This window comes from Panthera onca, chromosome C1 (assembly GCF_046562875.1).
Source record: "Panthera onca isolate mPanOnc1 chromosome C1, mPanOnc1 haplotype 2, whole genome shotgun sequence".
In the NCBI taxonomy this organism is placed as follows: Eukaryota; Metazoa; Chordata; class Mammalia; order Carnivora; family Felidae; genus Panthera; species Panthera onca.
In genome coordinates, this window is record NC_138346.1 from 199848542 (window position 1) to 199870187 (window position 21646).

A 21646-nucleotide genomic window follows, 5' to 3' on the forward strand; every position below is an offset into this window, starting at 1 on the left:
ATCTGAGGGGTACTAAGCAACATGGTTAAACACAAAACTGGGCTCCAGAGGAAAACAGGTCTAGGTTCTAACCCTGCTTCTACTAGTTATTAACAGAGGGACTCTGGGCTGGTAATTTGAACTCTCTAAGCCTCAGAGTCTGTAAATTGTAAAAAGGGGGTGATGCTTTTACCAACCTCATAGAGTTCATAGATCATACAGCACGTATCCCTGAGCCCAAAGCATGCAAGGGCTCACTATATGATAGTTATTATTCTTCATATGTGAACAATGAAGCTGGGGACTATACCAGAGTGACCTGACCCTCTGGCTTCTTCCACTGACCTTTTGGAAATATGACTGGCCAGCTCTGCCTAGCAGACTGGCTGGGGCCTTGGACCTCCTGGGATGCCCTGTATGGTCGACCAGGGCTCCCAGTCCTTCCTGTGGTTCCTTCCAGACCTTCTTATCCCCATGCAGCTGGACTCACCCATACATCCAACCCAAGGCATGAGCCCCGGTGTCCAAGCCAGATGTCTGCAACTAAGCCTTCCTGCACCTGAAACATCCCTCCATGATCTACGCTGCCATGCAGCTGCCTGCACCACAGCTGCCCGCTTGTTTGGCCTACATTTCCGTCATGGCCCTCTCTGTACCAGGGCCTGTGGTGGGCACAGGACATCCTGGGGAGGGGGGGAGCGGGGGCTGCATACACTGAAATACTGTCCCAGTGCAATGTGATCGGCGCAGAAACACACAGGTACACCGAGGCAGGGAATAGGACTTCTTTCATGCCCCTAGAGTGATCTGAGAAACCCAGGGAAGAGTTGCACGAATGACTCCTCAAATTTCAGAGCAGGAAGAGCCCTTGAGAGATTGAGGGAAAGTGATTTTATGCAAGTATGGTCCAAGGACTCCGTTCAGAATTCCTAGAAGTACAGACTTGGACCCCACCTCAGACCTACTAAAATCTGAATCTATGGCACCCAGGCCTAGCAATCTTCATCTGTTTTTTTGTTTTTGTTTTTTTTTAAAGTAAGCTCTAGGCCCAACGTGGGGCTTGAACTCACAACCCCGATATCAAAAGTCACATCACATGTTCTACCATGTGAGCCAGCCAGGTGTCCCAGAAATCTTTAACAAGCACCACCCGCAAGTGATTCTTATGGGCTCTGAAGTTTGAGAAACACCACGTGGCCTAAAGCCCATCTTGAGAAAAGACAGGGAAACTGAAGCCCAGAGAGGGGTCATGGCTCACCCAAGATCACACAGCCACAGTGGCAGAGCCAAGGCGAGAACTTAGACCGCCTGACTCCCAAACCGGTGCTCTCTTTCCACTCTGCCCCAAAGGTGGAACCACACTGCCTGCGTCCACTCCTCTAGAAACCCCCTGCTACCACGCTGGCCCTGGGTACCCAGGACACCGTTGTGGCAACTGTGAGAACGTGCAATGAATGCACACTGAGTGCCCCCAATGTGTTTTAAATGACTGAATTAATTCGTATCAGCGAAATCTCTTCCTTCATGAAGGGACTGATTTTTTTCAGTTAAAAAAAAAAAAAAAAATGGACTCTCTCATTGTCCTCCAGGGCCAGCATCTGTCTCACTCCCTCCCCGAATAGCTGTCATTTGCCCCAGGGCTGGAGAGGCAGAAAGTTTTGCTCAGAGACAGCAGAATTGCAAGTCTCGGGAAGCCTGTCTTCAGCGGGGTGCGGGATCACAGCTGTGTGGGAGGCGGTCTCAACCCCACAGCTGACTCGTCTAATTTCGCTTCTTTTACGCAGAACAATTAGCAGCTGTTCTTTGCCTGCTATTTTGATTTGTGAGGATCCTTCAATTCCCAGAGGGGGCTGGGATGCTGGGAAGTGGGTGATGAAGCTGCTGTAGCTGGTCCAGGCAGGGCTGAGTGGCACCGCACTGACTGCTGGGCAGAGCCCCAGAGGCTCCCGTCCTAACCAGTGCCCCCACATCCTCCTCAACTAACCGACTGCCAAGCCTGGCCCTACTGGCCTCCTGGGACAAATCATGCCGTTCTCCTGCTCTCAACGCCCCCCAAGAGCTCCCTGGGGTTCTCTCCATATTCCATGAACTGGTTCCTACCACCTCTCAGGGCCTCAGCTCCCAGAACTTTCCCCTTGCCAGATGTGCCCCGCCCCCACCCCATTGGCCTCTCTGCGGTTCCTTGGGGCACAGCAAGCCCATTCCCACCTCAGGTCCTCTGGACTGCTCTTCCTTCGGCCTGGAACCCCACATTTTGCATGACTTGCTCCTTCCCTTAATTCAGGACTCTATTCGAATGTCACCTCCACAGAGAGGCCACGCCTGGCTGCCCTGTCTAAATACCCCTCTCCCCACCATCTCTCCGTCTCCTTAAACTGCTTCATTTTTCTTTGTAGCATGAGCCACCACCTGACTTATACTTCTTTTCTCTCCGTTTGCCTCTCTCACCCATGTAATCTCCCCGAAAGGCAGGGTACTTGGTCCATTTTGTTCCCTGCTGCATGGCTGGGCATACCAATAGCACCTGGCAAACAGCAGGCCCTTGATAGACATTTGTTTGTGTGCAGGTCTTAGTCCAGGCTTTCACGGAGACCATGCAGCCTCCTCCCTCCCCCACAATTCATCGTCCAGGTAAGTCAGGGTGCTCACTACAAAAGTAGATTTGCTCAGAATACTCTACGGCTTATTACTCTTCCACGACTCTCCATTGCCATCTGGATGAAAATCAGACCCCTCAGACTGGCATTCCAATGGGGTAGACTCCTTCCCCATAGTGCCTTCCATGTCCCACCAGATCTGTAGTTCCTCAGATGCTCAGTCTAGCATGTCCTTCCTGCTAAGGAAAGCCACTGCAATGGTTTGGTGGGAATCCTTCCAACACACACACACACACACACACACACACACACACACACACACACACAGATTTTTATAAAATTTTATCTTTGCCAATGTAATGCAATTACAAATTACTTTGTGTAAAAAAGTCATATAGTACTATAAATGAAAACAGGTTCCTAACTCCTCTTTCCTCCTCCCCAGAGGCAACATTTTTAATATGTTTAATTATTCTTCTAGTGATTATCTCCATAATTCTAAGTAATATGCATAGTTGGCTATTTCTTAATTTATCAGTTTTAGACAGTATGTGTTGAAGTTTGTATCAGTGAAGCCAGGCTACACAGCAGTAACAAATATTTCAGTGGCTTCACACAATAATAAGTTTATTTCTTATCCTTTCAGAGTCCATGCAGTGTCTCCAGGCAATGCCAGTTCGTTTCCATATTCCATAAGGCAATGCCAGTTCGTTTCAGACTTGTGGCTCTGCCATCTTAACCCAAGTCCTCCTTGATTAACACAGAGGGAAAAGAAACAGCTGCAGGTGACTGACCAGAACTAGCCACGTGGCCCCACCCAATGACAAGGGGTTGAGAAGTACAGTCTTCTGTGTGCCCAGAAGCAAGGAAAACCAGATATTAGTGAATACTAGTAATGTCCTCCACAACCCCTAATACACTAGATGAGTATTAATTCTCTTACACTACCCAGCTCCATTTCCTGTCTCCATCTGTTCAATATAGTTTTATCACAACTTCTAAATTTTTAGTTAATTTAAAATCTGGGGTATAATATCTCTTTTTTGGGGTTTACATTCTTACTACTTTATAGATATTGCCCATTGCTGAACCAAATGGTATACTATAATTAAGTTTATTTCTCTGTACATATTTTGGGTTTTCCTGGAGTTGACAATTGCCTATTTTTTCCTCATTTGCTTAGTTCTATGTACATATTGTGAAATCTCCTCAAACATTCCAGCAGACTTGTAAAATGCTTTTTCTACACAGTCACATAATCTATCAGTTCCTTTTGTTTTGCTAGTGACTCACCTCCTGGAATCTTCCTCCTCCCTTTTAATTTGGGACTAGTTGCTTTCTAGGCCAGCTGCATAGCTGTCCTCCTGTGCTGAAGAGCCTGATTCCTGGTTTGCAAGTCTTTTCTATCTTGGATTATGCCCTCATTTTAGTGAAACACCTCTTCTAGTCACTTCCTAAGAAAGGACACATAGGAAGTAAAATTTTATACCCTTTTTATACCCATTTACACATGTCTGAGAATGTCTTTATTCTATCCTCACTTCTGATTTGACTGTATATGGAACAGTAAGTTGGAAATAGTTTTCCACCAGAATTTTGAAGGCATGGCTCCCTCATCTTCTAGCTTCAAGTGTTGCCACTGAGGTATCTGAAACCATTCTGATTCTTGGTGATGTGTATATAATCTGTTCTCTCCACCTTCAAAACATTTAGGGTCTTCTCTTTATCCCTGGTATTCTGATATTTTGTAATGAGATGCCTTAGGGTGGTTGTTTTTCATTTGCATTGGTCCCTCTCATTCTGAAGATTCATGTCCTTCAATATGAAATACCCTCACTTCATATCTTTGATAATTAACTCCCTTCTGCTTTCCCTGGAATCCCTAGAAAATTGTCAGTCAGATATTGGGCCTCTTGATTGATCCTTTAATTTTCTTATCTTTCCTATTTTCCATCTCTTTGTCTTTTTGGTACATCCTCTGGGAAATTTACTTTTCATTGCCTCTCAACCTTTCTATTGACTTTTTTATTTTATTTTGGCTCTCATGTTTTATTTTCCCAGTGTCATTTCTCTTTCTTTTATTATTTCTTTTTTATATAGCATTTATAGCATCCTATTTCATGGATACAATATCTTCTCTTATCTCTCTGAGGATACTAATAATTTCTGTTTTGTATTTTCTTCTGCTCACTGCACTATTTGCTTCAAACATTTCTATTTATTTGTCTACTTTGGCCTCCCTCTTTTATCCTGGAGACTTCCTTCAAATATCTAGTGATATGTGACTAAGGTTGATCTTTGAGTAAAGCACTAAATAACTAATTGGCAGCTGTGTGTGTGTGTGTGTGTGTGTGTGTGTGTGTGTGTGCACATGCGCACATGTGTGCATGTGTGCATCAGTGTGGGGCTCCTGTCAACTGCTGCGCCTCACTGTAGGGGGACTAAGCAGAAACCAAGCTTTTATAATTGGGAAACATCTAAATATCAATGTCAGCATGTCTCTTCTCTGGGACCTTGAGAAAAAGTCTTCTAACCTCCTGCCTGGGGAGCATACTTCTGGCTGTCAGGATTATGGTAGCAGAGCTGGAGAGGAAGTCTGTGGATCCCCCACTTTCCATTTGGTACCTCACTCTGATCCTTTCTGTGTCTGCTGGGCCCAAGTTCAGAGTTCCTCCAGCTTAACTTGAGGCAAAAACCCTTAACCTCCCGCAGAGTGGAGCATTAGTCACCTGAGTGTGCAGGGTACAAGAGTGGGGGGCCTAAGGGTCTCAATGCTCCCTCTATAGATAATCCATCCCCTGCGCCTGTTTTCAGTCATATACCTCACCCCTGCTCAGCCTGGCACTACCCTTCGAATTGCTCTGCATCATCCAAATAGGTGTTGACATCTCTTCAGGAACATAAACTGAGGCACAAGAGATGAAGTGACTTGCCCACAGTCACATGACCAGTAAGGAGTAGAGCTGGTATTTAATTCATGCAGTCTAGTGCCAACATGTGGTAATGACTTTTTTATACTGCCCTTTAGTGCATGTTACCTTCCTTCCTGCCCCCCTCCCCTGTCCAGAGTTAGTGAAAAAGTCAAGGAATGTGAACTCACTACAGGTTCAGGTTTGTTCAGTCTTCCAACAGGTAGATTATTGATTAATAATCAAGCATCTGGTATGTTCCAGGCACTGAATAAGAAATACAGGAGTGAGGATGACAGTCTAGTTTCTTGAAATTTATGGTCTCAGGGAGGAGACAGACATTAAACAAATTGCTGCACTGATTAATGTACAGTTACTCACTATTATGGCTCTACCATGAAGAATAAGAACAGGGTATGGTCATGGACACTACCCAGAGGGAGTGTGAGGGGGGTTTGTGGAAGGAATCTGGCTTCGAGTGGAAGGTCAACAGTGGCTTCTCTGAGAATGTGTGCTATGAACTGAATTATAAGAGACACTTGAGAGCTTGCTCCTCTCTCCCTCTCCTTCCCCTGCCCTCTCTTCTTGCCAAATGAGGACACAGCAAGAAAGTGGCCACCTAGAAGCCAGAAAAAGAGCTCTCATCAGAAACTGACCATGCTGGCACCTTCATCTCCCATTTTCAGCTTCCTGAACTGTGAGAAAATAAATTTCTGTTGTTTAGGCCGACCAGTCTATGGTATTTTGTTATGGCAGTTTGAGCTGATTAAGACAAGGTGACATTTCTACCAGGTTGGAAAGAACAAGGAGTCAGCCATGTGAAGATAAGGAGGTAGGTTGTTTTAGGCAGAAAGAACAGCATGTGTAAAGGCCCTGTGGCAGCAAAAAGCTCAATGAGCTGCAGGAAAGATCAGAAATTAAGTGTGACTAAATGGCAGTAAGCCCAAGAGGAAGCAACAGAAGATGTAGCAGGAAGTCAGCAGGGGTCAAGTCATGCACAGCAGGAAGTTTGGATTTTATTCTGAGTGCAACAGGAAGCCATTGGAGATTTTAAGCAAGAGAGTGATGTGGTTTGATTTGTGCGTGTTTCTTAAAAGATCACTTCGACTACTGTGTGGAGGCTAGATGAAGGGAAGAGCAAGACTGGGTGAGAGACTGAACTTTCTAGAAAGATAAATCATTTACTGCCCCACCCCTCAAAACCCTACTGTTGGTCTCTAATTTTTTTTCCTATTTCAAAAAGCTGTAGATATGACATTAGATCCTTACCTTATGCCATATAAAAAATTAACTCAATGGATGAAAGACTGGGCACCTGGGTGGCTCAGTTGGTTAAGCATCCAACTGTTGATTTCAGCTCAGGTCATGATTGCATGGTTCATGAATTTGGGCCCCGCATCAGGCTCTGCTCTGATAGTGCAGAGCCTGCTTGGTATTCTCCCTCTCTCTCTCTCTCTCTCTCTCTCTCTCTGCCCCTTCCCTGCTCATGTATGCATTCTCTCTCTCCCTCCCTAAATAAATAAATAAATAAATTAATTAATTAATTAATTAATTAACTAACTAAAAAAATGGATGAAAGACTTAAATGTAAGAGCTAAAACTATAAAGCTCTTAGAAGAAAATATAGGAGGAAAAGCTACATGGTGCTGGATTTGGCAATGATTTCTTGGATATGACACCAAAATCACAGGCAATAAAAGAAAAACAGGTAAACTGGACTGCATTCAAATTAAACAACTTCGTGCATCAAAGGATGCCATCAACAGAATGAAAAGGTCCCACACAGACTGAGAGAAAATATTTGTAAATCACATACCTGATAAGGGCTTAATATGCAACATATATAAAGAACTTCTACAACTCAATACTTTAAAAAAAAAAAAAAGCAAACAACTGGTTTAAAAATTGGGCAAAAAACTTGCAAAAAATGCAAAAACTTGCAAAAAAAACAACTGGATTAAAAACTTGGGCAAAAATAGACATTTCTCTAAAGATATCAAAATGACCAATAAGCACATGAAAAGATGCCCAACATCATTAATCACCAGGAAAATGCAAATCAAAACCACAATAAGATACCACTTGATACCTATTAGGATGACTACTATTAAAAAAAACAAACAAACAAAAACAAAAACAGAGGGATGTCTGGGTGGGTCAGTCAGTTAAGAGTCCGACTTTGGCTCAGGTCAGGATCTCACAGTTTGAGTTCGAGCCCTGAGGCGGGCTCTCTGCTGTCAGCACAGAGACCACTTCAGATCCTCTGGCCCTCTCTCTCTGCCCCTCCTCAAAAATAAACATTAAAAAAAAATGTCAAGTGTTGACAAGGATGTGGAGAAATTGGTACACTGTTCGTGGGAATGTAAAATGGTGTAGCCACTGTGGGAAAACAGCAATAGCGATTCCTTAAAAAACCTGAAAACAGAATTGCCATATGGTCCAGCAATTCCACTTCTGGGTACATACCCAAAGCATTAAAACAGGGTCTCCAAGAGGTATCTATATACATTCAAAGTAGCACATTCATAATAGCCAAAAGGTGGAAACAACCCAAGTATCTATTGACAAATGAATGGATAAACAAGATGTGGTCTATACATACAACAGAACATTCCTTTTTAAGGAAGAAAATTCTGACGCATGCTACAACATGCATGAACCTTGAGGACACTGTACCGAGTGAAATAAGCCAGTGACAAAAGGGCAAAAACCTCTGTGACTCCACTCATAATGAGGCACTTAGAGTAGTCAGATTCATAGAGCCGGAAAGTGGTTATCAGGAGCTGGGGGAGGGGGGGGGTCTTATTTAATGGGGAGGGAGTTTCAGTTTGGGAAGATGAAAAAGTTCTGGAGACGGATGGTGAAAATGGCTGCACAACAATGTGAATGTACTTAACGTACTTACAATTCGTTAAAATGGTGAATTTTATGTTACTTGTATTTTACCATAATTTTAAAAAAGTGAATCATAGAGTGCTGTTATTGTGTCTGTTTTCTAAGTTTAAGAGTGTGGTGTGGGAATCCTTTAGACCTTGGTTTATTACTTCACCTCTCTGAACCTGTGTCCTTGTTGGCAATTTCAGCGTAACTGGCTTTTTAGGAGCAACACATGTGAAAGTATCTAGCTTACTGGCCGGCGTGTAGACAAGAACTGACAGCCCTTGGGGTTCTTTTTCCCCTCATACTATTCTGCTTTTTTCTCATAAGGTTCCCATTGGGTCCACCTCTGGGGGTGAGGATAGTAAGCCTGGCAAACCTCTACTGACTGTAAGATGCCCTGGGAAATCCTTTGCTTTTCTTCTAAGTCAAAACCCTCCATTAGGTCATCTTGAATTACACAGCTGCTAGGGGAGTTTGCTCTCTACAAAGAAGGATAATGATCTAGTTTCTCAGTCCTCCGTGAAGCCCCCTTTCTACGAAGCACGGAGTGGCCGGCCACGTTCATTCCACAGCCTTAAACCCATTCCATCATTTGTCGGACAAGCCCCATCGGCAGGGAAGATCATCACCACCTCAACCTGATGGAGACCGGGTGTGCTCTGTGCCTGAAGCACATTGTCCATACATGCTCCTGCACCTCTGGAGAGCTGCACTTCTCAGCTGACAAACCCCTAGTAAGAATTTTCACCCCCGGGGAAAGCCATGCACTTGGTTAGAGTGGCTGCTATCTTAGTGCCTGGTGCTCAGAAGGTTAAAACACTCCCTCCTTCGTGCAAGGCCTGCATGGGACGGGTCTGACAGCTTTGGGTCGGTTGTTTGTGTTCTTTAAGCGATATTCTCTGTGTGTCTTTTCCTTCATGGGCCAGGCACCATGCCAAACCAGTGACTGCATGACTTCATTTCCTTCTCACTGCAGCCCTGAGTGCTAATTCCGTCCTCACTCCACAGACGAGCTAAGATGGACGGCTCGCCCAAAGTCACGCGGCTCAAAAGTGCCAGCAATGGGATGCAGCCTTAGATCTGGTCTCTGCACTTTGCTGTTCACTGTCCCCCAGCCTCCCTGCCACCTGCACTAGCTCATCAAACAGTAGCCAGGGAGAGGGGCCCGGCCTGGAGGCCAAGACCAAGTGGAGTAAACATCTGGACGTGGGCTAGCTCCACAGCGTCCTGTTTTTCACACATTCCTGCACCCTGCTATGGTCTGGGGGTGTGGAGACAATCTGCTCACAGTCCGGGTCGGGTTGGGAGAGACAAACCCACAACCCTCAGAACAATGTCATAGGCACGATGGCGACACATGAGGAAGAGAGGTCAATTCAGAACTAAACGTACACCTCTGGTCACAAGGGGGTGGCAACCAGCATTTACAGACAAGCACAATGTGCCGGGCATGATTTTACATACTCTGTACACCTGAGTTTTGTTTCTTTTTTTTTTTTAAATCTTTATTTTTGAGAGACAGACAGATTGAGAGCAGGGGAGGGACAGAGAGAGAGACCCAGAATGTGAAGCAAGCTCCAGGCTCCCAGCTGTCAGCACTGAGCCCGACGCAGGGCTCAAACTCACGAACCTTGAGTTTATGACCTGAGCCAAAGTTGGGCACTTAACCAACTGAGCCACCCAGGTGCCCCCCCTCTTTTTTTTTTTTTTTACTAGATAATAAACATTTATTGGACACAGAAGATGTTCCAGGCATGGGGAAAACATTTTCCATCATTTAGTCCTCCCAACACCCCCACAGGGTAGAAAGTATTTATTATTCTCAATTAACAGAGGGCAGTAAAGGAGCAAGGTTGCAGAGTCAGAAAGAGACTGAGTGGAGATTCAAATGGAGTGCTTTTCCCTGAAAACCCGGCACCTTCATTTTAACTTTGGTTTCAGCTTCTCTCCCATGGACCCAAAATACTCTGTGCCCCCCTCACATACTCTTGTTGACAATTAAAATATAAGCTCTCTAAAGGCATGGTGTTTCTCTTGCTCACCACTATGTACCTAGAACCTACAGCAGTTCCTAGTACAAATAATAATGTGCTCAAAACCCATTTGTCAATGAAATAAATGTCATTGTGTGTCTTCCACACTAGACTGGGGCACCCTTCAGGCAGGAACTGTGTCCCCTCCATGCGGTATCCCAGGTCTCAGCACAGGGCCAGGTCAGAGGAGACACAGGGTTCACTGGAGGAGGCCCAGTGGGACGGAGGAGTCCAGGTGCCTAATCCTTGAAAGGAACCAGCCACAGACTGAAGAGCTCACACTGAGCCAATTCTTCCTCCCCACCTCCTCCTCACTTCTATCCTCAACCCAGACCAACCCAGGTTCCCTGAAGGACACCTGAGCCTGACCCTGTTTGCCCTGAATCTGAAGTGACTCAGATCTGCCGTGGCGAAGGGAAATGTCAGACCATTTATCCAAAGCAGCTAATTTGTTTCTAACTAAACGGAGGGGTATTTTCTCCACTTAAGACACCACAGCCCATGGGGATCAAAGTGGGGGCAAGAGACCTGAAAAGAAAAACAATAACAGCAACAAGGTAGGAGCACCACCCTCAGTCCGATCCAACCTTGTGGCACCTGAGGGACAAATCAAACAAAATGGCTTCAGCCTAGATCAAAATACATTTGGTTCCAAACAGCATGGTTTGCTGGAGTATTTAGAATCAATTTTGTTCCAAATGCTTTTTGAGATCTCAAAAATAATAGCTGCTCACTATAAAATGTTCAAATAATACAGAAATCATTTAATAAAGAAAATTTAAAACCACTATTAACATTACAGACCATTGTTACAGGTAACTTGCAAACACTCATACCCTGTTTTATATAAATGGGATCTTGCTCTAATACTGTTACATAACCTGTTTCTTTCTCTCAAAAGTATGCTGTGACCATCTCTCTATATCCATAGATACAAATTAATATAATTTTTGATGACGGACTGTTATTCTAACCCAGAGGTCAACAGACTTTTTCTGTAAAGGGCCAGAGGGTAAATATTTTAGGCTTTCAGGCCACATAAGATCTCTGTTGCATATTCTTGTTTTGTTCTTTTACAACCCTTTCAAAGCATAAAAACTGTTTTTAGCTCAAGGACCACAGAAAAACAGACTGCAGGCTGGGTCTAGTCTCACTTATGGACACTGAAGCTCCTGCATGAAATAATTTAATAAATTCCCTATTGAAAGATATGGACGTTGTTTCCACTTTTTTGTTATTATAAATAATGTTATGATAAACACCTTTGTGCACTCAGATATCTGTTGGTCTCCTTGGGAAAAAGATTCCTAGAATCTCAGAGCTGGAAGGAACCTTTACAGTGACACAGGCATTCCTTCTAAGGCACTCCAGACAAATGGCCTTGCAGTTTCTGCTTGAGTGTGCCCAGAGAGGGGGAACTCACCACCTGCAGGCACAGTCCAGCCCACTGTTGGGACGACTCACAGGGTAAGCAAGTTCTCTCTCTCTTTGTTGGAACGAAGGGCTCCCTCTTTTTCACCCAGTACTATTTTTCCCCGTTCTGCTCATGGAATCACAGCATCTAAAACTAACCCTTCTCCCTTCTGACTGTTGGAAAATAGGAGGTATTAACAGTACACATCTCAATTGTGGCTCCGTCGGTTAAGCATCTGACTTCGGCTCAGGTCATGATCTCACAGTTCGTGAGTTTGAGCCCCATGTTGGGCCCCCCTGGGGCCTGCTTCAGATTCTGCCCCCTCTCAGAGATTCTCTCCCTCTCTCTGCCCCTCCCCTGCTCGTGCTCTCTCCTGTCTCTCTCAAAAATAAATAAACATTAAAAAAATTAAAAAGAAAAACCAGTACGCACCTCATCCAGCTCTGGTGAGATCAGAGTTACAAGTAAGTGCTCAGTCCATGTGAGCTGTTATGGCCGGTTGGTTAGCTGCCTTCTCAGCATCACAGGGCCGTACCTGGAGCCCTCAGGTACGCTCCTGACTATCTGAGTAAATAGGATACCCTCCTCTTGGGTTAACGGAGGGCCAGAGATGATGCAGGTAAGCCACATGGCAGGCACACAGATGGTGCTCAGGCCTGGCCTCCTCCCATCTCTCTAAGCAAGTAAGTGAGGCCAAATCCATTTTCAGTGGGATCTAAAACCTCAAATCCATTAATGTGGACATATGCCCCAGCAAGCAGGGCTGGCCTCTGCGGACAGGTGTCCAGGTTTCTGCCTCGTGACTGGCTGCATTCTGCCCATACCCAGATGAGGTTTCCAGTGTTTCCTACCTCACTCATCACTGCTGGTGGGGCATCAGCTTAGGCTGCACCCCCTTTCACACAGGCCCCCAGGTGGGTCGCCTCAGCTCACAACTCTGTTCATCTCCTTCTCCTTCTGAACTGCTCCAGAAATTCCCTGCCCCCTGCACATCCGCACCGTGGGCCAGGGGCTCAGCAGAGATACTGTCACCACCAAGCCTTTAATAACTGTGGTGGGTGGAATGGTGGCGCCGAGAAAGACAATTCCATGTCCCAACCCTTAGGGCCTGTGAATGTACTGAATTTACTTGGAAAAGGAGTCTTTGCAGACATAATTAAGGATCTGGAGATGAGACCATCCTGGATTCTCTGGGTGGGCTATAACGCCAGTGACAGGTGTCCTTGTACAGGTGCAGACAGAAGCAGAGGCTGGGGTGATGCAGCCACAAGGCAGGCCTGGAGCCACCAGAAGCTGGAGGAGGAGGCAAGCAAGGACTCTTCCCAAGCGCCTTCAGAGGAAGCACCGCCCTGCAGACACCTTGTGGACTCTTGGCCTCTAGAACTGTGACAGAATACATTTCTGTTGTTTTAAGTCCATATTAATTTGTTAGGGCAGCCCTAGAAAACTAAGGGAGTAAAGGTGCAGCCCAGAGAGAAGCATGGCCTTTGGCACCAGGTACACCTAGATTTAAGCCTCAGCCCTGTCTCTAACTAACTGTACAAGCTTGAGCAAGTTCTAACTTGTCCCGAGCCTCAGTCTGCTCTTCTGCGAACTGGGAATAATGATCCTTCCTCAGGAGGGTGTGGTGAGTACCAAATGAGTTCATGCTTATGATGTCCCTAGCACACTGCTTGGCACACTCATATCATAGTGGCTTCTCTTGTCCAGACAGGGGAAAAGGGCCCAGAATGATACCTGCTGACCTGCCCTGGGGGTCCTGGGCTCCCTCCTGGCTCCTGTGCTGGCCTTTGGTAACCTGTCACCATTTTGGTGAGACACAGAGCCCTGTGCTGGAACTTCAGCACTGGAAGAGGCTCTGATCTATAACACTGAGTTCTAACCTCCTCTCCCACTTTACAAATTGGGAAACTGAGGCCAGGAGAGGCAAAGACAGTTACACGAGGTTACGCAGAGTGTCAATTCTCCTGACTCCCGAGAGGCCAAGTTCTTTCTTCTCTACCAAGCTGTCCTCCTAGCAGCTAACTCTCAGATGAAGGGTTCAGGTGGCTGAGGCCAAAGGGAAAGGGGGGATCCCGTCCAAGGCTTCAGCATTCCTGATGAAGGCCTGGGCTCTTACTAGATGCCCACATTCTAGGTCCCTGTGTCCAGTGATTAGCCAATGTCAGGGAGGTCCGTGGATGGAACCATCCCCCTCCCCATCATCATTTTCAGCAGCAGCTACGCTGACTCAGTGCTTACACGGGCTTGACATAGTCTATAGAATTCTACCGTGACATTTACATAGATTACCTTGTTCCATTGCTCCAACGACCCTATGCAATTTCCACCATTATCATCCTTACACATAGGAGGAGAATGAGACTCGGGGAGTGTACTGGGTTGAATAGGTCCCCCCCCCCCCAAATTCATGTCCACCTGGAACTTCAGATGTGACGTTATCTGGAAATAGGGTCTTTGCAAATATCATTAAAAGGAAGTCATACTAGATCAGCATGGGCCCTAAATCCAATGTGACTGGTGTCCCTATAAGAGGAAGCACAGAGACATACACGGAAGGAACACAGCCATATGAAAACAGATGCAACCACTGCAGAGATGCAGCACAAGCCTAAGGGATGCCAAAGATTGCCAGCAACCACCCGAAGCTAGGTAAGGAGGAATCCTTCCCGAGAGCCTTTGGAGGGAGCATGCCATGCCTGATTTCACACTTCTGGCCTCCTGAACTGTGAAGGATACATTTCTATTGTTTTAAGCCACCCAGTTTATGGTCATTTGTTACGGCACCCCTAAGAAATGAATACAGAGGGGTTAATCGTCTTGCCAGCCGTGGCCTCAAACACAGAAGCAATCAATATCTGTTAAAATGGCTCCACTCCCCAGTTCTCCCAACAAAGGGACTTTTTTTTCCCTCCCATCAGGAATATAGAATGTTAGCACTGAAAGGAAAGGTGGCTGGTGAGAGTATTTACTGAGCACTTACTATGTGCTGGTTGTGCTGCTAAGTAAGTGCCACAAGTGTGTTCCTATCCCACTGAATCTGCACAGGAGGTGAGCATTATCCCCATTCCACAGGTGAGGAATGTTGAGGCTCGGAGGGGTGAAGAAACCCACCAGAAGTCCCACAGCTAGGAGTGGCGGGATTCGGCCTTGGCTCCCACTGACTCCAGAACCCACTAGCTTAACCTCTACCTCATCTTCTTCTCCCAGTTTGTCAAGGTCAATCCCTCTGCTTTACAAATGAGAAAACTGAGGCACAGCCACAGCAGTGATCACAAAGGCTCGGCCCACTATGGGGAATAAATAGCTTAAATAAAGCATCTGCCAGCCAGCCTGGGTCCAGTTGGGGCTCCCTGTGTTTGTAGACAAAGGGCGGGTGCTCTTCCCGCTGACAAAACAAGCCAGGCTGGGCAGCAAGGGCTGCAAGCTGTGTCCCTGCCCACCATTTAACAGGAGTGGCAAGTCGCCAGAAATTAATTAGCTGTCTCAGTTTTGGCAAAGCCTAAGGAAGGAAAGTGGTTAATTATAACAAGGCATGTCACAGGAGATGATTAAAGGCTGGAACATGGAAATAAAGGGCCCTGAGTTGAACAGGAGTTGGGGGGCAGGGAGGTCAGGTCAAGCTCAGCAATAAACAGAGCAGACACCTTGTGCAGTTCATGCTCATGGAAGCCAGGGAAGAGAAGCTCCTCTCCATCAGCCCAGCTCTGCTTCTGGCTTAACAATGGCTGGACCAAGGAATGGGGCAGCCAGACACAACAGAGGCCCCAAGAAAGCAGAGTTCCTCAAGTGTGGCATGTCAGCCCATGGGTCTCTGGAAATAGGACACATCCCTCCCACAAACACCTACGGACATGCTGCCTGAGGGTCAGACCCTAGGTTGGGGCTCCAGCTCTGAACAAAGGCTACTCCCCCTGCCCCACACCTGCTCATCTGAAGAGGGAGAGATGAGCAGTCAAGTGTTTGGAAAAATATGTGCGGACGGGGGACACAGGACACTGGTGGGAACACAGAGGAGGGGGGTCTGTTGGCCTGGGGGCAGCAGAGAAGGCTCCCTGGAGGAGAGATTTACTAAGCTGAGAGGCAAAGTGTTAATCTAGAGAGAAAAGAGGTCTGAGGCTCCCACACATCTTCCCTCTTGTCTTGTAGTTGGAGGATTTTTATTATAGATCCCAACTACTCCATAGAGAGAAGCTCATTAACAAAGTGTCAACTAGATATTTAGGAAACAGAGATGTCTCCTTAGGACCAGGGATTGAACTAGGAAATAGGATAGAAGATGATCGGGGCACAGTTCCCACCCTCCAGGAGCCACCAGTGTAAAATGGAAAGCAAACACCACATTACAACTAGAAAACACTGTGTCATGACCATGTGTGTCTCCCCTCATTCTATGCGACAGGCACGGACAAAGGCACTTGATTTACATCACTGCATTTCACCCTCACAACAAATGACTGTGGTGAGCACTATCGCTGCATTTGGCAGACTAGTGGACTGAGGCTCAGAAAGGCAGAGAAATTTGCCCAAGGTCACACCGCCTTTAGGTTGTAGTACCAGGACTTAAGCCAGGGTCTGTCTGATTCTACGATGATTAGTTTTATGTGTCAACTTGGCTGGACTATAGTACCTAATTATTTAATCGAAATGAATTTAGGTGCTGCTGTGAAGGTATTTTGTAGATGTGGTTAATATCTGCAATCAGCTGACTATAAGGAAATTATCCTTGGTAACGAGGTCAACCTTAAGAGCAAAACTGAGCTTTCCCAGGGGAAGAAGAAATTCTGCCTGTTGATTGCAGCATCAGCTGTTGCCAGAGAGTTTCCAGCCGGCCACCCTATCCTACAAATTTCAGACTTGCCTTGCCAGACCCCACACTGCATAAGCCAATTGCTTGAGATAGATGCTACTGGTTCTTTTTTCTGGCAGGACCATGTCTGATGCAGACCTGAAAGCCCAAACTCTAGGCTAAGGTTGATGCTGGGAGCCACACACTCTCCTCACGAGAAAAGGGAAATGACACCAGCCACCATGCAAGCGTAGTAGAGGTTGAGATTTCACAAGGTCCCCTGTATGCAGCCTTATATCATTACCAAAGCACATGCTCATTTTTGCCATAGTTGTATGTGATGGGTCCTTGAATTATTCTGAGTCCTTCCATTGCTAAGTACATGTCCCACAATTCCATGTAAAAATATTGCACACCAGTTTGTCATTCTTAGTGACCACTCTGTGGGTGATACAGAGATGCTTCAGTTTGCCTAACCTGTTCCCGGCCCCCAAGGGATGTGCTTTGAGGACAAGGGGCAAGGCAGGCCCTGTGCAGAGGATGTCACATCCATTCTCTCCTTTGACCCACACATATATTCCCACTTTGTTCACGGAAAGAAACTGACCCACAGGGGAAAGGTGCTTATCTAGGAGTTCAGAGTGGACAGAACCAGGATCCAAAGTCAGATATTCCAAAAAGCCCAGGTTTTCCACCTCTAGGCCTCAGACCATGCTGTACATTACTTAGGACATATGCCTCTACCTGACACATGGAATTTCACCTGTATTTTATTTATCAACAATTTATCATTTTAATGACTCTACAACTCAGTCTACCCTGCTCTGTGGCCTCTCCTAAACGCCAGCAATATACAAAAGTCATTTTCCACAGTTGGAATCAGAGGGTGTCATGAATTTGACCTTCTTCTCAGCCATTGCTTCACGGTCTCTTTGCACACGCAGGCTCTGGGAGTTATGGGGGCTTCAGTTCAAAGGCTGACTGCCATTTATTAACTGTGGCCCTGGGCAAGTGAATTATCATCTCTGAGCCTCAGTGCCCTCATCTGTCAAATGGAGAGAAACATGGTACCAACCTCATAGAGTCGGGAGGATTAAATGAGATAATATACACGAGGCACTCAGCACAGAGGTGGCCACCTTGTCAGCATTCAAGAAAGGTCAGCAGTGCTATTTCTGGTGTGAAGCCCTGTGGAGTCAATATGCCATGCTTTGCCATTGAACCCTCTCTTATCTGGGATGACAGGACTGAGCAGGTGAGGAGAGTGTCTTAGGACTACTTGCCCCTCCCGGCAGCATAGCCCTGTGGCCATGTGCTGGCCTCCACTTCCTGCCCTGCCTCTCCCAAGGAGGAATGGAAAATCACTAGATGTGGGGCTTTCCCAGCACTCCAGGAGGATGAGTTTTTGTAACCAAGGGAAACAGATCATCTCCATCTGTACTGCAGGGGCATCTGGGCCAGGCGAAGCAGGTTTTCTCCCTCAGCTTAATCCCTGTCCCAGGTTCCCAAGAGCTGGGAAACCAGCCAGAAGACATCATTATTACCAACAACTTCCTGTTCCGGGCCAGGCCCTGAGCTAGGGCCATACATCATCTCCCTTAACCTTCACTGTTCCCTCTGCCTAAAACACTTCCACCCAGGGACAGGCCTCTGCTTAGTTGTCTCCTCCTCCCCAACCTCACTAGACACAACTGCAGCCCCGCCATTCTCCCTCCCCAGTACTGTCTTAGTTGGCTTCATTGCCTATAGCCTTGGCCTTACACCAACTTATGTATTGTCTATCTTTTCCCCCACTAGAACGTCAGCTTCATGAAGGCAGGGACTGTGTCTTGATCACTGTTACATGCCCAGTCCCTAGAACCATGCCCAGTAGGAGGAGGGGCTGCTGAATGTATGCCTGCCACAACCCCACGATGCATGTGATGGTCTATCATCCCCATTTTACAGAGGAGAAAACAGGCTCAGTGAGGTGAGCCCAAGGGTGGATGGCCAGCAAGAAGCAGACCTAGGTTTGAACCTCAGTCTGTCTGCCCCTGACGGATGTGGCCACCTTGCCAGGTGCTAGCTCTGCCCCAAGAATCTTGGACTTCTCTGGGCCTGTGAGATGTTGTCAGTGGCCCCCAGGCCAGGCTGCCCTGAGCAGGAACCCACTGCCCTTGCTCCTGGGTACAGCTATTTCTAGATACCCTTTGGCTCACCCTTAGCCCAGTTAATCCCAGGTGTGGAAAGAAATGCAATAAGGGATAAGGGGTTAGGAAAGGCAAGTTCCAGTCCTGCCTTGACCACTAACTCACAGACACTGAACCTCTCAAGCCTCTGTTCCTTCATTTTTGTTTTTATTTTTTTAAGTATTTTTCAAATGTTTATTTTGGGGGGGAGAGAGAGAGAGAGAGAGAGAGAAGAGAAGAGAAGAGAAGAGAAGAGAAGAGAAGAGAAGAGAAGAGAAGAGAAGAGAATATGAAACGGGGAGGGACAGAGAAAGGGGGAAAGAGAATCCCAAGCAGTCTTTGCACTATCAGCGCAGAGCCCAATGTGGGGCTTGATCTCACCAACCATGAGATCATGACCTGAGCCAAAATCAAGAGTCAGTTGCTTAACTGACTGAGCCACCTCGGCACCCTGGTTCCCTCATTTTTAAATCAGAGGGGCTGAACTTGACATACAGGTGGCAGAAGATAGGGTAATGGTTAAGAGTATGGGCTCTGAGATCAGAATGACCCAATTTCAATCTGACTCTGGGCCTTTGAGCAGGTTATAGAATTTCTCTGTGCCTCAAGTTTCCTCATCTATAAATGTGGGCAACAAACTCACCTCATATGGGTCTGGGAGATTAAATTGGGATACTGTATATACATCTCTAAGCAGACTGCCTGGCACAAAATAAGTAAAGAGAATCATCATCCATGATTCAAAGCTCTAAGCCTTGGTGAAAAGGTTACCTCTGCAGGGGAGAAGGGGGTGCCGTCTCCACCTCTCCCTGTGTTGTGTTTATTAGATGGGGCTTTCTGACCTCACAGGACTTTGAAGTTTGAGTTCTTTCAATTTATCAAGACTCAGAAAGCTACAGAAGACAAGACTCTTTCTGTACACACCCGCCCTGGCCAGAGACAAAGCTGTTGATTTCTGCAGCTGCACTGGGAGCTATAAATCAATAGAGCCCAACCCAGACACCCCATCCCACCCCATATCCCCCAGCTTGTAACAGGGCTGCTGCAGCCTGCATGATGGTAAATTGCTAATTTAAGCCAGGCTTTCTGCTCAAGCCCACGATTATCCCTCTTCCTGTGCATGTTATGATGTTCTGGGTAGCCAATTGGATTTAAAGGTCCCAGGACTCGGAGGTTAATGAAATCATGCCTTGCCCTTGCACAGCTTCCAGGCATCATCTGCCAGGAAGGGGAGAAGGGAAATCTGAGATCACAGCATCTCTGAATCTCAGATTTGGGAAGAGGAGCCTAAAATTATGTCTATCTTTTCTCCACCCAAATCCCCAGTGCCATGCCTCCACCCAGTGGTTTTCCAGTGTCCTCTTGCATACCTTCAGAGATGGGAAGCTCCCTACATTACACAGCAGCCCGTACCTTCTTGGAGAGCTTTGACTGTTAGAAAATTCCTTGTAAAAATAATAAGAGGTGTGCACAAATGTAAGTGTTCAAGAATGTTCACAGATGCATTGTTTAGATTGACATAATATTGGGAATAACAGAAGTCCCCCCCAAATAGAACACATTTATACAATGCAGCCATCAAAAAATTATGTTTTCAAATAGTGTTGATGACTTGACAACATGCTTATGATATAATGTCAAGTGAAAAGACAGCTTACAAACTACTGTATATAACATGATCACTATTCCAATACTGTGATCCTGATGTTATTAAAACACACAGACACAGAATCAGAGAGAGAGAGAGAGAGAGAGGGAGGGAGAGGGAGAGAGAGAGAGGAAGAGAGAGGGAGAGATGGGAAGGAAATACACCAAATTAACAAAGCTTTTCTCCTTTAGTGAGATTAGGGGTAATGACTGTCTCTACTTAAACTTCTCCATATTTTCTGCAATAACTACTGTGTTACCTCTACAGCAAAAGAAAATTTTTAATATTGAGCTAATAAAACTTCCCTGTAAGATCTACCCAATAATTCTAGTTCCTCTGGGGCTCAATAAATGTTGGTCGAATGAATGAGAAGCAAGCCTTTGAAATAGACACGATAGAAAATGTTCACTGAAAACTTGCCAAATGCCTGGTTCTGTACTGAAGTCCTTCACGTCATGCCTCATAAACTTCTCAAAACCACCCTATGAAGGTCTAATGCTACTCCCATTTCACAGATGAGAAAACTGAGGCTCAGAGAGGTTGTGCATGTATTGCCTACACTCACTCGCTTAGGAAACGGCACAGCTGGGCCATGATCCCAGGTCAGTCTTGCTCTGATGTCAGGGCTGTCGACTGCTGTCAGCCCACACAGAGGCCTCGGAGATTTGCAGACAGCAATCTGCCAGTTCCTCCCTTGCTCTAACTAGATGTTGCCAGCTCTCGCTCCATGTGTCTCATGGACAGTGGTGGCAGAGTGGACATGGAGTGCGTTTGGAGTCAGAAAGGCCTGGGTTTGCACCTTTCGGGCTGTGAGAGCCTCCTGGTCCTCATGTGTAAATAAGAATCTACAGCCCCCATTGCAGGGCTGCAGAAACCTCTGGCACATAGCAGGGCTCAGGAGAGGCTTCTTGGTGTCCTTGGTGACTCTGGGCCCACCCCAGTGGATCTGTGAGTTACATGCTCCCCAGGGAACGAACCCGAGAGCTGGAAAAGTGTCAGGCTGGGGGCAAGGCCAGGAGAAGCAGTGGAACACGGGCCAGGGCAGCCGCTTGCCTTCCCCGAGGTCTCACCAGGGCTCACCTGGCCCAGCCTCCGGCCTTCTTGACAGTCTGACAGCATTCCATTTTAGAAAGGGGACAACTGAGGCCAGGGTTTGATGACCCATTCAAGGTCCCACAGCTCTCTCCTGTCACCCTGAGCCAGCCTCTCGGGTTTCCCTGCACTGAGGC

General features: G+C 46.5%; 1 protein-coding gene across 1 annotated transcript in view; it reads right to left on the bottom strand.

Moving 5' to 3' along the window:
- Window positions 1-21646, bottom strand: part of OPRD1 (opioid receptor delta 1) — a 31867-nt gene that overhangs the window by 3643 nt on the left and 6578 nt on the right. The gene's annotated exons all lie outside the window — the stretch shown is intronic.